Genomic DNA, 11,820 nt, shown 5'->3' on the forward strand with positions numbered 1-11,820 from the left:
TGCAGTGGCAACAAATACTTCATCACATTAAACTTATTTTTGAATGAGTAGTTAACTGGTCTGATGTTAGTAAAACTTTTGAATTTCGCATTCTAAATTGTGGTGCTGTTTAAGGGATAGAAGGTAGGGGGTGAAGGCAAAGAAAACTTCTTTTTTTCCTATAGTAGTCTGAAAAATTTTAAATGGCAGTATTTTTTTTGTAATATTATTTTCCATACAAAGTCTTTGCCAATATTGAACGTCACCAAAACTAGTAATGACAGTTTTAAACTACAGTCGCTGGCTAAATTATTAGACGCACTGTAGTTTTTTAATAATTATATGTTTTGCACGAGTTTATGTACAATACTTTCATCTTTAAACATACGCGTAATGGGTTTTTATATATTTCCTATTTGTATTGGTTTTTAACGCATTGCGTTAAATTGTTAACCAATTGATACACGAACGTAAAGAAGTGCAAACAGGCTTTACTTGTGGACGTGTTTCTGTGGCTTCATGCGCTGTGTTTATTTGTTTCTCAGTTTTATACAACGAAGTTATTTGCTTATTTTGTGTGCAGTATTTAAATAATCAATTGGAAACTTTTTAGAATGGGTAAAAAAGGAGATCTTTCACCATTTAAAGAAACTGTAAGTAAAAGCCCTCGTGAATGCTGAAATATTTTCTTACCGCGAAATGTCACGAAGATTGAAGGTATCTCAAACTAGCTTACGACGCAATAGGAAAAAAAATTGAGTCAGGGGACGAATTGAGCCCGAAACGTAAGAAAAGATGCGGCAGAATCTTAAAGTGCGTCTAATAATTAGACCAGGGACTGAGGTTCACTAAAGTTCTTCAAATATAATACCGATTCATGTGATGAAATTTTCGAAGATTTCTTACAAGTCTTCAATTATGCTCGAATTTCTCTTAGGGAAATAAAAACTTATGCCACACAGAAAAGCAGCCGATACTGAAAAGAGAACTACTTTTCTTTTTTTTCTCAATCCCGACAGCTTCTCATTATTATCATCACTTATTGTTAAATATGTACAGTACGGAAAAATAACGGAGCATCCTTAATAACTTTTTATCTAGTCATCGGATCTTAACACACTAGGACTCAATCTTAATGGTTTAAGGAAGTGGCAAGTCAAGTATGATAATTAATTAGTATGGGCGATATTTTAAGTTGCGAAATTCGATACAAGAACGTACTAAAATAATAATTTTTTTATAAATTCAGATCTGGATTGCATACTCTCAAAATATGGGGACTAAGAACTATTTGGGAAATTCGGTCCCAGTAGTTGTTCAGGAGAGCCGTCAAAAGTTTGGATCTCTTAATGTTAGCTTTACTTTTTGCGTATTCCGCAATATCTTATAATCAAATTTTTTCTGCAATAAATTTTTTTTTGCATACAATTATAAAATTCTTTTGTTTGAAGATAATTCTGTGCATAATGTAACTTATAGTAAATATTTATTACTTTTTAATATTTTATTAAATAAGTAGTCGAAAAAATTTGAAATTGTAAGGTAAAAACATTTTTACATCATTTTATAAGGGGTAATTTAATATGACAAAATGTTCAATTTGAGCGAAGTCGGTTGAACAGTTTCTGTTAAGTTGAATTCTAAAAAAGGCTTATTTTTCATTCTTATTTTACGCATTCAGATTCAATTCTAATGATTTGAAGGGTAAGCTTAACTTTTAATAAACTTATTTGTTAGTGCTACATAAGTAAATTATTATTACTTATGGATTAAGTTACGAAATTAGATTCAAAAGCATGTTTTCTTCGAATAAGCAAACTTCTTTTTCAGTTAATCCAGATTTTTGACACACCTCATTCTTTTTGTGATATCTGCAATCATGAAAACATAGTTTCAACAGTTTAGTTTGAGAGTGGGAAAAAGTTTAGACTCCTTAATTGAACAATTTTTGTTTTTGTGTTTTTATTCGATATCTTATAAATTAGCGAAATAAATTAGTTTTGCATTCATTTATAGAACTCGTTGCCTAAAAATAATTTTTTATGGATAAATAAATAAGTAATAGTGATTACTTATTCAAATGATTTTAATTATTTCATTTTGCCAACCGGACTATGTAGTGGTCAAGAAGCTGATCTCTCATCCGAAAGGTCCTGGGTTCGAAACACGAACAAGGCAGGGGTGTTCTTTACTATCTGTTCTTACTGTGGGGCAACGTTGACCGACCTAATATGGTTCCCCTGAAAGAGTGACTGACAGGTCTGCCCAAGTGATACCCGAATGACAAGTGTCAATCTGGTGGGATTTTTTTTTTTTTTCATTTATAATTTATTGAGTTATTAAGAGTTGACATTTTCAAATGCTTTAAGGATTAAGTTATTAGGAATTTGGGTTCTATATTTTAAAGATTGCAGCTAGTTCGATAAAAATGCATTTTTATTCAGAAATATTTAAATGCTATGAAGGTTTGATTATTAAAATATATTACAAAGTAATACTGAAAACTAATAAATAGAAACAATGTTTTGTTGAAATATTTATCATAGTGTAATAGCGTACATAACGTAAGCATGTATTTAGTTATAATTACAAATATTAGTGTTATCAATGTTCTCCATTAGAAAAAATATTCAGCAGCTCTCTTGCAAGAGTCATAGAATTCAGACTTGAAACACTGTGATCTACAGATAAATAAAATAATAAAAAAAATTATTTTTTTTAATTATCAAATGACATACGAAAACTAAAAGAAATGGTAGTTTAAGCGTTGGTTGAAAACTTTTAAGAAAATGTATAAGGCATATAGCGTAACTACCACTACAACTATTAAATTTCAACTCACAAGTATTTAAGACGTGTTAACTCGGTTCGATCTGGAGGTACCTTTAGATTGATGACGGTTCACATTGTCGGTAGCATAGTCACGCACAAAAGACATTCGGCCGTGAACTGAATACGTCCACCTCGATATGAACAAGCCTCGTTCAATGGTTGGAACACAGTGAATACTTGACTTACTATTTATGACTGCTGCATCGTCCTTCACGTGCAGTTACTACTCAATCTCTATCCCACACGACGGTCCCTGCACATACTCGACTGTCGAAAGCTACACAAAATCGACTACACAAACAACTGTAATCTCTATACAGCCCTCACGACTAGCACTTAAAGCCCGGAAATCTTAATACAGCTCTACCGGCCTCTCTCAAAACAGCAAGAAATCAACTTGTGGTATCCATTCATTGAATTCTATCGTAGATAAAATTCTGGTGGAGGAGTTATGTGATTTAGCTACTGCTACAACTATTAAATTCCAACTCACAGTGATATGTTAACTCGATTCTATCTGGAGGTACCTTTAGATAGATGAAGGTTGACATTGTCGGTAGCCTAACCCCACAGTTGACCATTCTGAAGAAAACGTGTTTATAGTCTAAATACTTCACCCATACTCCACCAAATTTACTATAAATATTATCTAGATAATTGAAATTTAATTACGGACATTTTAGAGAAAAATAAGCATAGCCTGTACAGGACGAGCATTTTAATACAGTAGTTGCATATACACATTCATAATAACGCTTTGCACTTGCAATTCTGGGTTAGGATATCCTGGCTGGTAGGGCATTGAGCCCTTATCCGAGTGGTCGAGAGTTCCATCCCCGCCGGCCAAAAGTAAAATAGTGACTGGTGCCCGCTGAATGTGTCGGGGTCACAAAGTCGTCCAAGATACCATAACATAACCTCTGGGAGTTATGGGTCGGAGATTGATCGTGTTCTGGTTCAGGTCAAAATTATGATCTGTGGATGGATAGATAGTGTGTGGATGTGACCTCCTTGTAAAACGGGATCTGACGTATGTATATTGTCTCCAGATCATCCTCATGGATGTTTCGTAGACTGTCACCAATGGTCCGAAGTGCAACTATAGTGTGTGCGTAAATAGAGTACCACTTACAATTTATAAAACACTTTTGCAGTCATTTCCACCCTTAGCAGTAACATGTTGCAAGCGTATTTCCAGATAGAAAAGGGGTTATTTAAAGTTTGCTCAAGATCACTGAGAAACTCAATGCTTGCAAGTGAAAAGTAAGCAAGTACTTAATTGAAAGTGGGCAAACTAGAAATAATCTCGTACCTACGTTAAAATCTCCATACAACCATAGTAATGCTAAAGCTAGACATAATTAAAAACCAAGTGTAAAATGTTATTGTGAATGTAAATATCAAAATGCATGCAAAATGTCAATTTTCTGTTCTTGAAATTCTTATTTTACCCCGAAATTTTTCTTACAGTTTTGTTTTATGCCATGGTGGGGTAAAATTGAACTATATATTTTTTTCTTTTTGAAATCAAATTACTTAGGTTTAAATAGTTAATTAATCGAATTAGGTTTTGAAATTTTCTGGTTATTGAGCTTAAAATACTTTTACAATAATTATGGTCCTCCTGTATTATTATTTTTAGTTATTAATCATATCGCCGTAGGTAACGAAGTCAAGAAAGTATAGGAGGACACTAATTGAAACTAACTATAGAAGAAATAAAAACGTTATGGAAATTTTTTCAAATCACTAGTGAGGAAGTTGGGATAAGAAATATCAAAATCAGCTTGATTTTTCTAATGAAGCAGGAAGAAAGTTTAATCTCTCCCTCTGTTTCCTTCGGCAATCAAACAGGTTTCGATGTTTTCTACATTGCTTTCCTCAATGGATATTCCTTAAATTCCGATAACGTTTTTGTCTCTTCCTCGTTTGAGTAACCTAATACTATCAATGTGTATTTGTAAATATAACATGTTTTTTCTAAACTTCATTTTTGACAAAGATTATAAAAATATAATAAGGTCATTACAGAAGGTCATATAAAGTCATTACGAACACCCCGTATCACAAAACTGTGCTTTAAACTTAAAATCTGTTTAACTTACTTATATTTTTTAAATAGCTGTTTTGTATTGCATCCTGTTAAATTTTATCAAATTGCACTGTAACTAAATTATTTTTTAATTTCCCCCTGGAATTTAAAAGTATAAATAGTTCTAACTATTACCTATTTTTATTATTATCCATTTTTTATTTTCTTACTTTATTTTTGTTTTCAAAATTCCTACCTAGCTATGCATCACATGAGTTAGAAAGTTTTATTATGGAGTGTTTGGTCAACACTTTACCAATGAATCTGGATTTTTTCGGAAAACATTGATTTTTTTCCGGATGAGGATGAACGAGTTGAAAATTAATTAAAGAAAAATGGAAGCATGCAAAATAGTACGATGTGCTGCTTTTAGTTCTGGGAACCGACTATATTTTCTTGTCTCATTAATCTCCAAAATCAGCCACAGAGTTCGACTATAGATATCACTAGAAAAATCTATTAAAAAATGTTTTCAAAACAATCATTTACATCAACAAGGAGTATCGCAGTTTGATGACAGAATTAACAGACGCTTATGTAACTATTTCAGTTTGAATGGTCTGACATGCCGCCTAAAAAATATACCATAGTTTAGTTTTCCTAATCATTTACGCCATCACTTGAACAATTTCGAAAATGCTTTTGAAACTTGAGGAGAATAACACACCGAAGAGCCATTACATTATGACCACCCCACCCTCCATCTATAACAATGGGCTCGCCCAGATTTTTATGGTTTCTCGCCGAGGAACAATGTTTTCAAGGGGCATGTTAGGACCCATAGTCCTCATAGAACAATCCCTGACGTCTGTAAGCTACTTGAACATAGTTGCAGACCAGGTTCACCCATTCATGGCAACAGTTTTTCCTGCTGGGGGATGGTGTTTACCAACAGGATAATGCACCATGTCATAAGGGTCGAATCGTCATGGATTAGTGCGAGGAACATTCCAGTGACTTTCGAGTCATGTATTGGCCCCCAAATTCACCTGACCTTAATCTAATAGAGCATTTGTGGTCCTACTTGGAAAACCAAATTCGTGCTGCCACGCTACCCCCTCTCAATATGAGGGAATCGCAGGACCAGTTGGTGAGCGCTTGTTACCAGATACCTCAGACTATTTATCAGCACCTTGTGGAATCAATGCCACGGCGGGTGCTAGCAGTTTTGAGGGCTAAAGGTGGTCCTACATGTTATTAGTAGGGTGGTCATAATGTAATGGCTCTTTGGTGTATATCTAGTTTCATGTGCAGAAAACTCCAAACCGTTCATTTCTATCTCAATAAGTATTTCCTCAGTTAATCTTTCAAATTTCAGTTTTTAGTCTTTTCTTTAAAAAAGTTAGAATGTTTTTAAAAGTGCCTTTTTAAAACAATCGCTTCCTAATTTAAGGCAAAACTCAGTAAATTTATTCTAGTTGCCTTTATTAAAGATATGTGAATCTTACCTGCACGACGATCGCATAGTCGCTTTATTTTCTTCGTATAAGTCAAAGCATTTTTGGCAAACTACATCCTTTTCGTTAAAATCAGCTTCAGGGAAGTCTGCCTCACAATCTGATTCATCAAGAGCTTCCGGATCGATTGCACACAATACAAGGCCGATGATACTCAAAAAAACTATACAAGTCTTCATTTTTCTATCTAATAACAATATATAAAGAACAAATAATGATTATACTAATGATACACTGCAAATATAAGTTAAATGAAATTGTTAGCTTCGAAATTACTTGCCAAATATTTTTTGTAGAAACGTTTCAATGTGTTCTTCCACTAAATCTTAATGTGTTTAAAACAGTATCTCTAAATTGGGAAGTAAACAGTGTTCTGTTTCGCATACTGGGTTCTTTAAAAAGACGGGTTCAATTTAATTAATTTGTATTTAATGAAGTATAAATTGAACATAAACAATCCTCCTACTGATGAAGAGAGGAAATTTTTAAAGTTATTTAATACAGGTGATAAATGTTCTATGTTTTCTCCTTTGCTGCATGGCATATCATTAGGAGTCTAATTCGTCTGACACGAGAGGAGACCACAATGTACGTAAAAGCAAGCAACACGGACCTAGCGGCGAATATCATCGACAAAGTGGTGGCGAAAAGAAATTTTGGAAATTCTTCATTCCTGCAGTATTTAGACTGATTACATATGATTCCGTATTTATTTGGACATCATTTGAATTTCCCCACACGTGCAGTCACAATGGTGTAAAAAATTGTTTTTTGTACTTTAAACAACAATATTTCTACCAGAAAAGTATGAAATCTATATCAACTCTAAATATTGATTTGAGAAACACATGAAAAAGATAAATGACTAAAAATGTTGTTTATATATATATAAAATTATTCTTCATTTCGAAATGTCTCTATAGCTGTTGTAAAAGAATGTGTCCTTAGACTGACAAAAAATTTTTTTCACTCAAGGAGGAATTCGCCTCTTACAGACTTAAGAACAATAAGATTAAATAGAAAGAACGTCGAAACAGCTATTAAACAAATCTTTCTATCTTTTTTAGAACTCGGAAAAAGTTAGCTCAATCTTTTTTGAGAAAATATGATTTTGATCAGCTGGAAAAAACGTATTAGGCGAGATTTTCTTTAAAAGGGTAACGTAAAATCGGGAATAATTTAACATCATCCGTATAGGCAATTCGGACCAGCAGAAAATGACATAGGAAGTGGGATAGCGTAAAACTTGGGTTCGACTGCATAATAATTTTATTGACACTAAAATTTATCATTGTTCTTATTTTTTTACAAAATTTTAAATTGTGAAATTAATTTAATCCTTGTTGAATCTTTGTTCAATCTTTGTCGAGAAAATATGATTTTGATCTGCTAGAGGAAACGTATTAGGCGGGATTTTCTTTAAAAGGGTAGCGTAAAATCGGGAATAATTTAACATCATTCTAGGCAATTTTAACGGACCAGCAGAAAATGACATAGGAAGTGGGATAACGTAAAACCTGGGTTCTACTGTATAATAATTTTATTGACACTAAAATTTATCATTGTATTTATATTTTTTACAAAATTTTAAATTGTGAAATTAATTCAATCCTTGTTGAATCTTTGTTCAATCTTTGTCGAGAAAATATGATTGTGATCTGTTAGAAAAAACGTATAAAGCGGGATTTTCTTTAAAAGGGTAACGTAAAATCGGGAATAATTTAACATCATCCGTATGGGCAATTTTAACGGACCAGCAGAAAATGACATAGGAAGTGGGATAACGTAAAACCTGAGTTCTACTGAATAGTAATTTTATTGACACCAAAATTTATCATTGTATTAATTTTTTACAAAATTTTAAATTGTAAAATTAATTTCCCCTATTTTTTGTATAACATAATTTAAAGATAGATTTTAAGAGATGATAATTACCATTTTGAGAGCATGAACTAAGATATCTTGTGCAGAATGAAATGATAAGAGACAAATGGAGTAACAGAAATAAGCACATTTCATGACAGTTGAATAACTGTCCTTATATTTTAAAACTAAAAATATAATTTTTTTAGTGATTATAGTAGTTTATAGTGTTAGTTTATAGTATATTAGTTTATAGTATTTTCTAATGATTATATTAGTTTATAGTGTTATACTCACTCGCAGTATCTTTATAAACAGTGAAAGAAGTTTTCTGAAAGTGGTAAGAACGGTTGTACACATGTTACTTTTCGAGGTTTGATGTAATCGTCGTCTAATAGTCGAATATTTAGTTATAACATGCAGAAGTTTGAGCCAATACTGTAATCGACCACTCTGTGCGTTTTTTGAATTTTTCCTGCTAATAAATAGCTAATAAGTAAATAGCTCCTGCTAATAAATAATGTTATTTTTAATAATTTTTATTCTGACCATCTAAGAAACACAGATCGACAAAATGCATATGCAACTACTGCAACAGGGCTATTTGTGGCACACTTTTAACATCTGTCAATAGTGCAAACAATAATTTTTACCATACTTCTAGTTTTGGAACAGATGAACTTCCTTAGAACACACCTAGAGCTCCCCTTGATGAGCCAAAAAAGACAGATCAACGCGAGCTGTGAGACAATATATGTCCTACGGTACCCTGCTCTAAATTTTTCTTAATGTTTAATGTTTTCTGTTAAATGTAAATTTGGTACAATACTTGTGTAATTCGTGATCTAATTAAACAGCAAAATTACTCCGCTTTCCTTAATTATATTATAGTTTCCAGTTGAAATATTATGAGACTTTTTTTAAAAGTTATGATAATTTGTCTGGAAAAAATTATTGTAATATAAAAATATATTTGTTTTTAATTCGTAATCTATTAGTCGAATGATTAGTTACATACTGATTTAAGTTTAGTTATCTATGGTTAAAATAAAAGCATCGGCTACCAGGAGAAGGAAATTGAGTCATTATTGATAAAAATGTAAAATACAAAAAATGTGGGTTACTTCAAAATTAACAACTAAACGGCAACTGCAGGTTCCACAAATTTTCTTCAAAAAAATTTTGTTTACGATTGTGTTTCTATGTTTTTTTTGTTGTTTTTTTTTGCCCCCTGACTCCCTTCTTAACTGAAAAAAAAATCAGCACTTGCAAAGAGCTTTTAGCATGAAAGGGTAACTAGTGGAAACTTGTTTTCACCTGAAACAAGGAAAATTTGGTAAACAAGCTTTTAATCGTTTTAATATGAATGAAAGTGATACTTAATATTCATTCTTATAAGGCCAAGAAGACTTTGATCTTTATTAGTCTTCAAATTCGTCCTAAACAGGCTTAAATTACCGCAATCAAGTAATCAAATAAATCTACAGAACAATCAGTAAATCTACAATACTACAGTACAAGTAAATTTACAGTAAAAAAGTACAATCAAGTAAAGATATTCAGCTGAGTGCCAAACTTAGCTGCCAAGAATGATGTGCAGGGGTCTACGGTCGTAAGAGCATAATTTTCTGTTTATGTGAGAAATTATGTGGGAGCTCATCTAGCCTATAGTGTGGATGATATGGGCTCAATTTAGACCTTCAGAAATGCATTTATATATTTGTTGATTAATACATCAGTAAACTTCCCTTTATTTAAATTCAAAATAAACGTACATTGCATTATTAAGGCAGATTCACTGAGTGTTTTTATTTTATAATTTTTTTGAGAAATTGCTCACTTTCCACTCAATCATCCTATCTAAAAATAAGAATATGGAATTTAAAGCAACCATTTTGAATTTTTATATATTTTCTAAATTTTTTTTATCATTATCAAGAAATTAAAATTGACAAAATATCAACAAATGTTTCTTGAGGTAACTGTATACACTTACAGTATAAAGATATCCTATATTCGTCATCAACGTAAATTCGCCATAACGTAAAACGTTCATAAAAATATCCGCCGTATTTATAAACACAAATAAAATGAAGGTTTTTTTTCTTATATTTTTTAACTCGACAAATTCCACCCCATTACTTACACGAATAGGCATAGTCTAAAAGTTGTCTTGCTTTAAAATATTAAATTTATATATAAATTCAATTTTAAACTGAAAAAATGATTCACTGCTACACATCAGTTAAGCAGAATTTTTAGAACTATTCCGAATTTCTTGCCTCGAATCATAGTTTAATTTCAAAAAATGTAACTTACCTTAGTAAAAAGGAATTTTCTTTGCAAATTTAGCAGTGTAGGTTTAGAACCATATAGAACACTCTTGAATAAAACTGATGACGTTTTCTAACTGACATTGTTATATAGTGCTACAGCTACGTTGCATTAACTGTAACAGATGACTAACGCATTGCCATGCAGACTTGAAACGTTGTATGCGTTTCATTTTCTTGACAGAACAATGCAAAAACATGTGGTATGTACAAATGAAAAGACACGGTAGATCTTAATATTAGTAAAAAATTTGGAATATTATTATCTAATAGATCATATTCTTGTAATCAATAAAGCTTTTGTTGGAGATTGACAGATAATTGATTTCTTTTGCGAAAACAAAATTACACGTTGCTCTAATCTTTCTCTCAAAATTTATAATCTTAAGAACAAACATTTATTTTTAAATGTATTACTTTTTGGTCGTAAAAAATGATAAAAATTTTCTTTTATAAAAAATGTAATCAATCATAGAAAGCAATAACTTGGTAAAGTAAGTAAAAGTTTAAGTTGTAATGTAAAATTATAAAAATGCTAATAAATAATAAACAAGTTTCAAACACATTTCGATTTTATTAAAGTAAAATGCATTTCTTAGTTCATTTAAAAATTATGAATGAAAAAAAAATATTAAAACACAATAAATTGATTAATTGGGATCCAAAGAATTATATTAATATCTTCATGAGTCGCGGTGGCCCAAGGGATACAGAATTCACCTCCAAGAGAGGTAACCCAGGTTCTATTCCCAACGGTGGCTGATTGATTCGCATTCTGCCCCTCACTCGCACTAACCGCAGTGCTGAAGTAAAATATCATCAGTGGTAAGATATCCTCAGTGGATTGATAGTGAGTTAGAATTCCATTGCCGTGGGGCTAGGGGTTTTCCTGATTTTCCTCTCAATGTAACGTAGTTCCAGCGAAACGTCCTCCACGTCAGCTAGTTTGTCTCATTGCTTGATCTAAGAGTTTCTTTGTCTTCTTATTAAGTTCAAAATTGCAAGGTTATGGAGTTGAATAGTCATAAATTCAGAATTNTCATAAACATAGAATAGAAAGAATTCTTTTCTTCGCAAAAATCTTTTCTCAACGATTCAAAAAATAAAGGAAGTTTTGAGGTTGGCTAACATTTAGAAATTACACATGAGGTGTTACATGAGGTATTACACATGAGAAATTGCACATGGAGATTTACTAATGAGGCTATGTTTTGCACCAAAAACAACCTCATCAATAAACCTTAATTTTAACCTCATTTACACC

General features: G+C 31.8%; 1 long non-coding RNA gene across 1 annotated transcript; it reads right to left on the reverse strand.

Moving 5' to 3' along the window:
- Positions 1–2,397: 2,397 nt before the first annotated feature.
- LOC107436747 (uncharacterized) lies at positions 2,398–10,700 on the reverse strand. The gene is made up of 3 exons (XR_001583150.3): positions 10,543–10,700; positions 6,352–6,547; positions 2,398–2,660 (listed from the first exon to the last, which is right to left on the reverse strand). It is a non-coding gene; the product is annotated as an uncharacterized lncRNA (long non-coding RNA).
- Between the last annotated feature and the right edge of the window lie 1,120 nt (positions 10,701–11,820).

The sequence above is a fragment of the Parasteatoda tepidariorum genome, chromosome 1 (genome assembly GCF_043381705.1).
Source record: "Parasteatoda tepidariorum isolate YZ-2023 chromosome 1, CAS_Ptep_4.0, whole genome shotgun sequence".
NCBI lineage: Eukaryota > Metazoa > Arthropoda > Arachnida > Araneae > Theridiidae > Parasteatoda > Parasteatoda tepidariorum.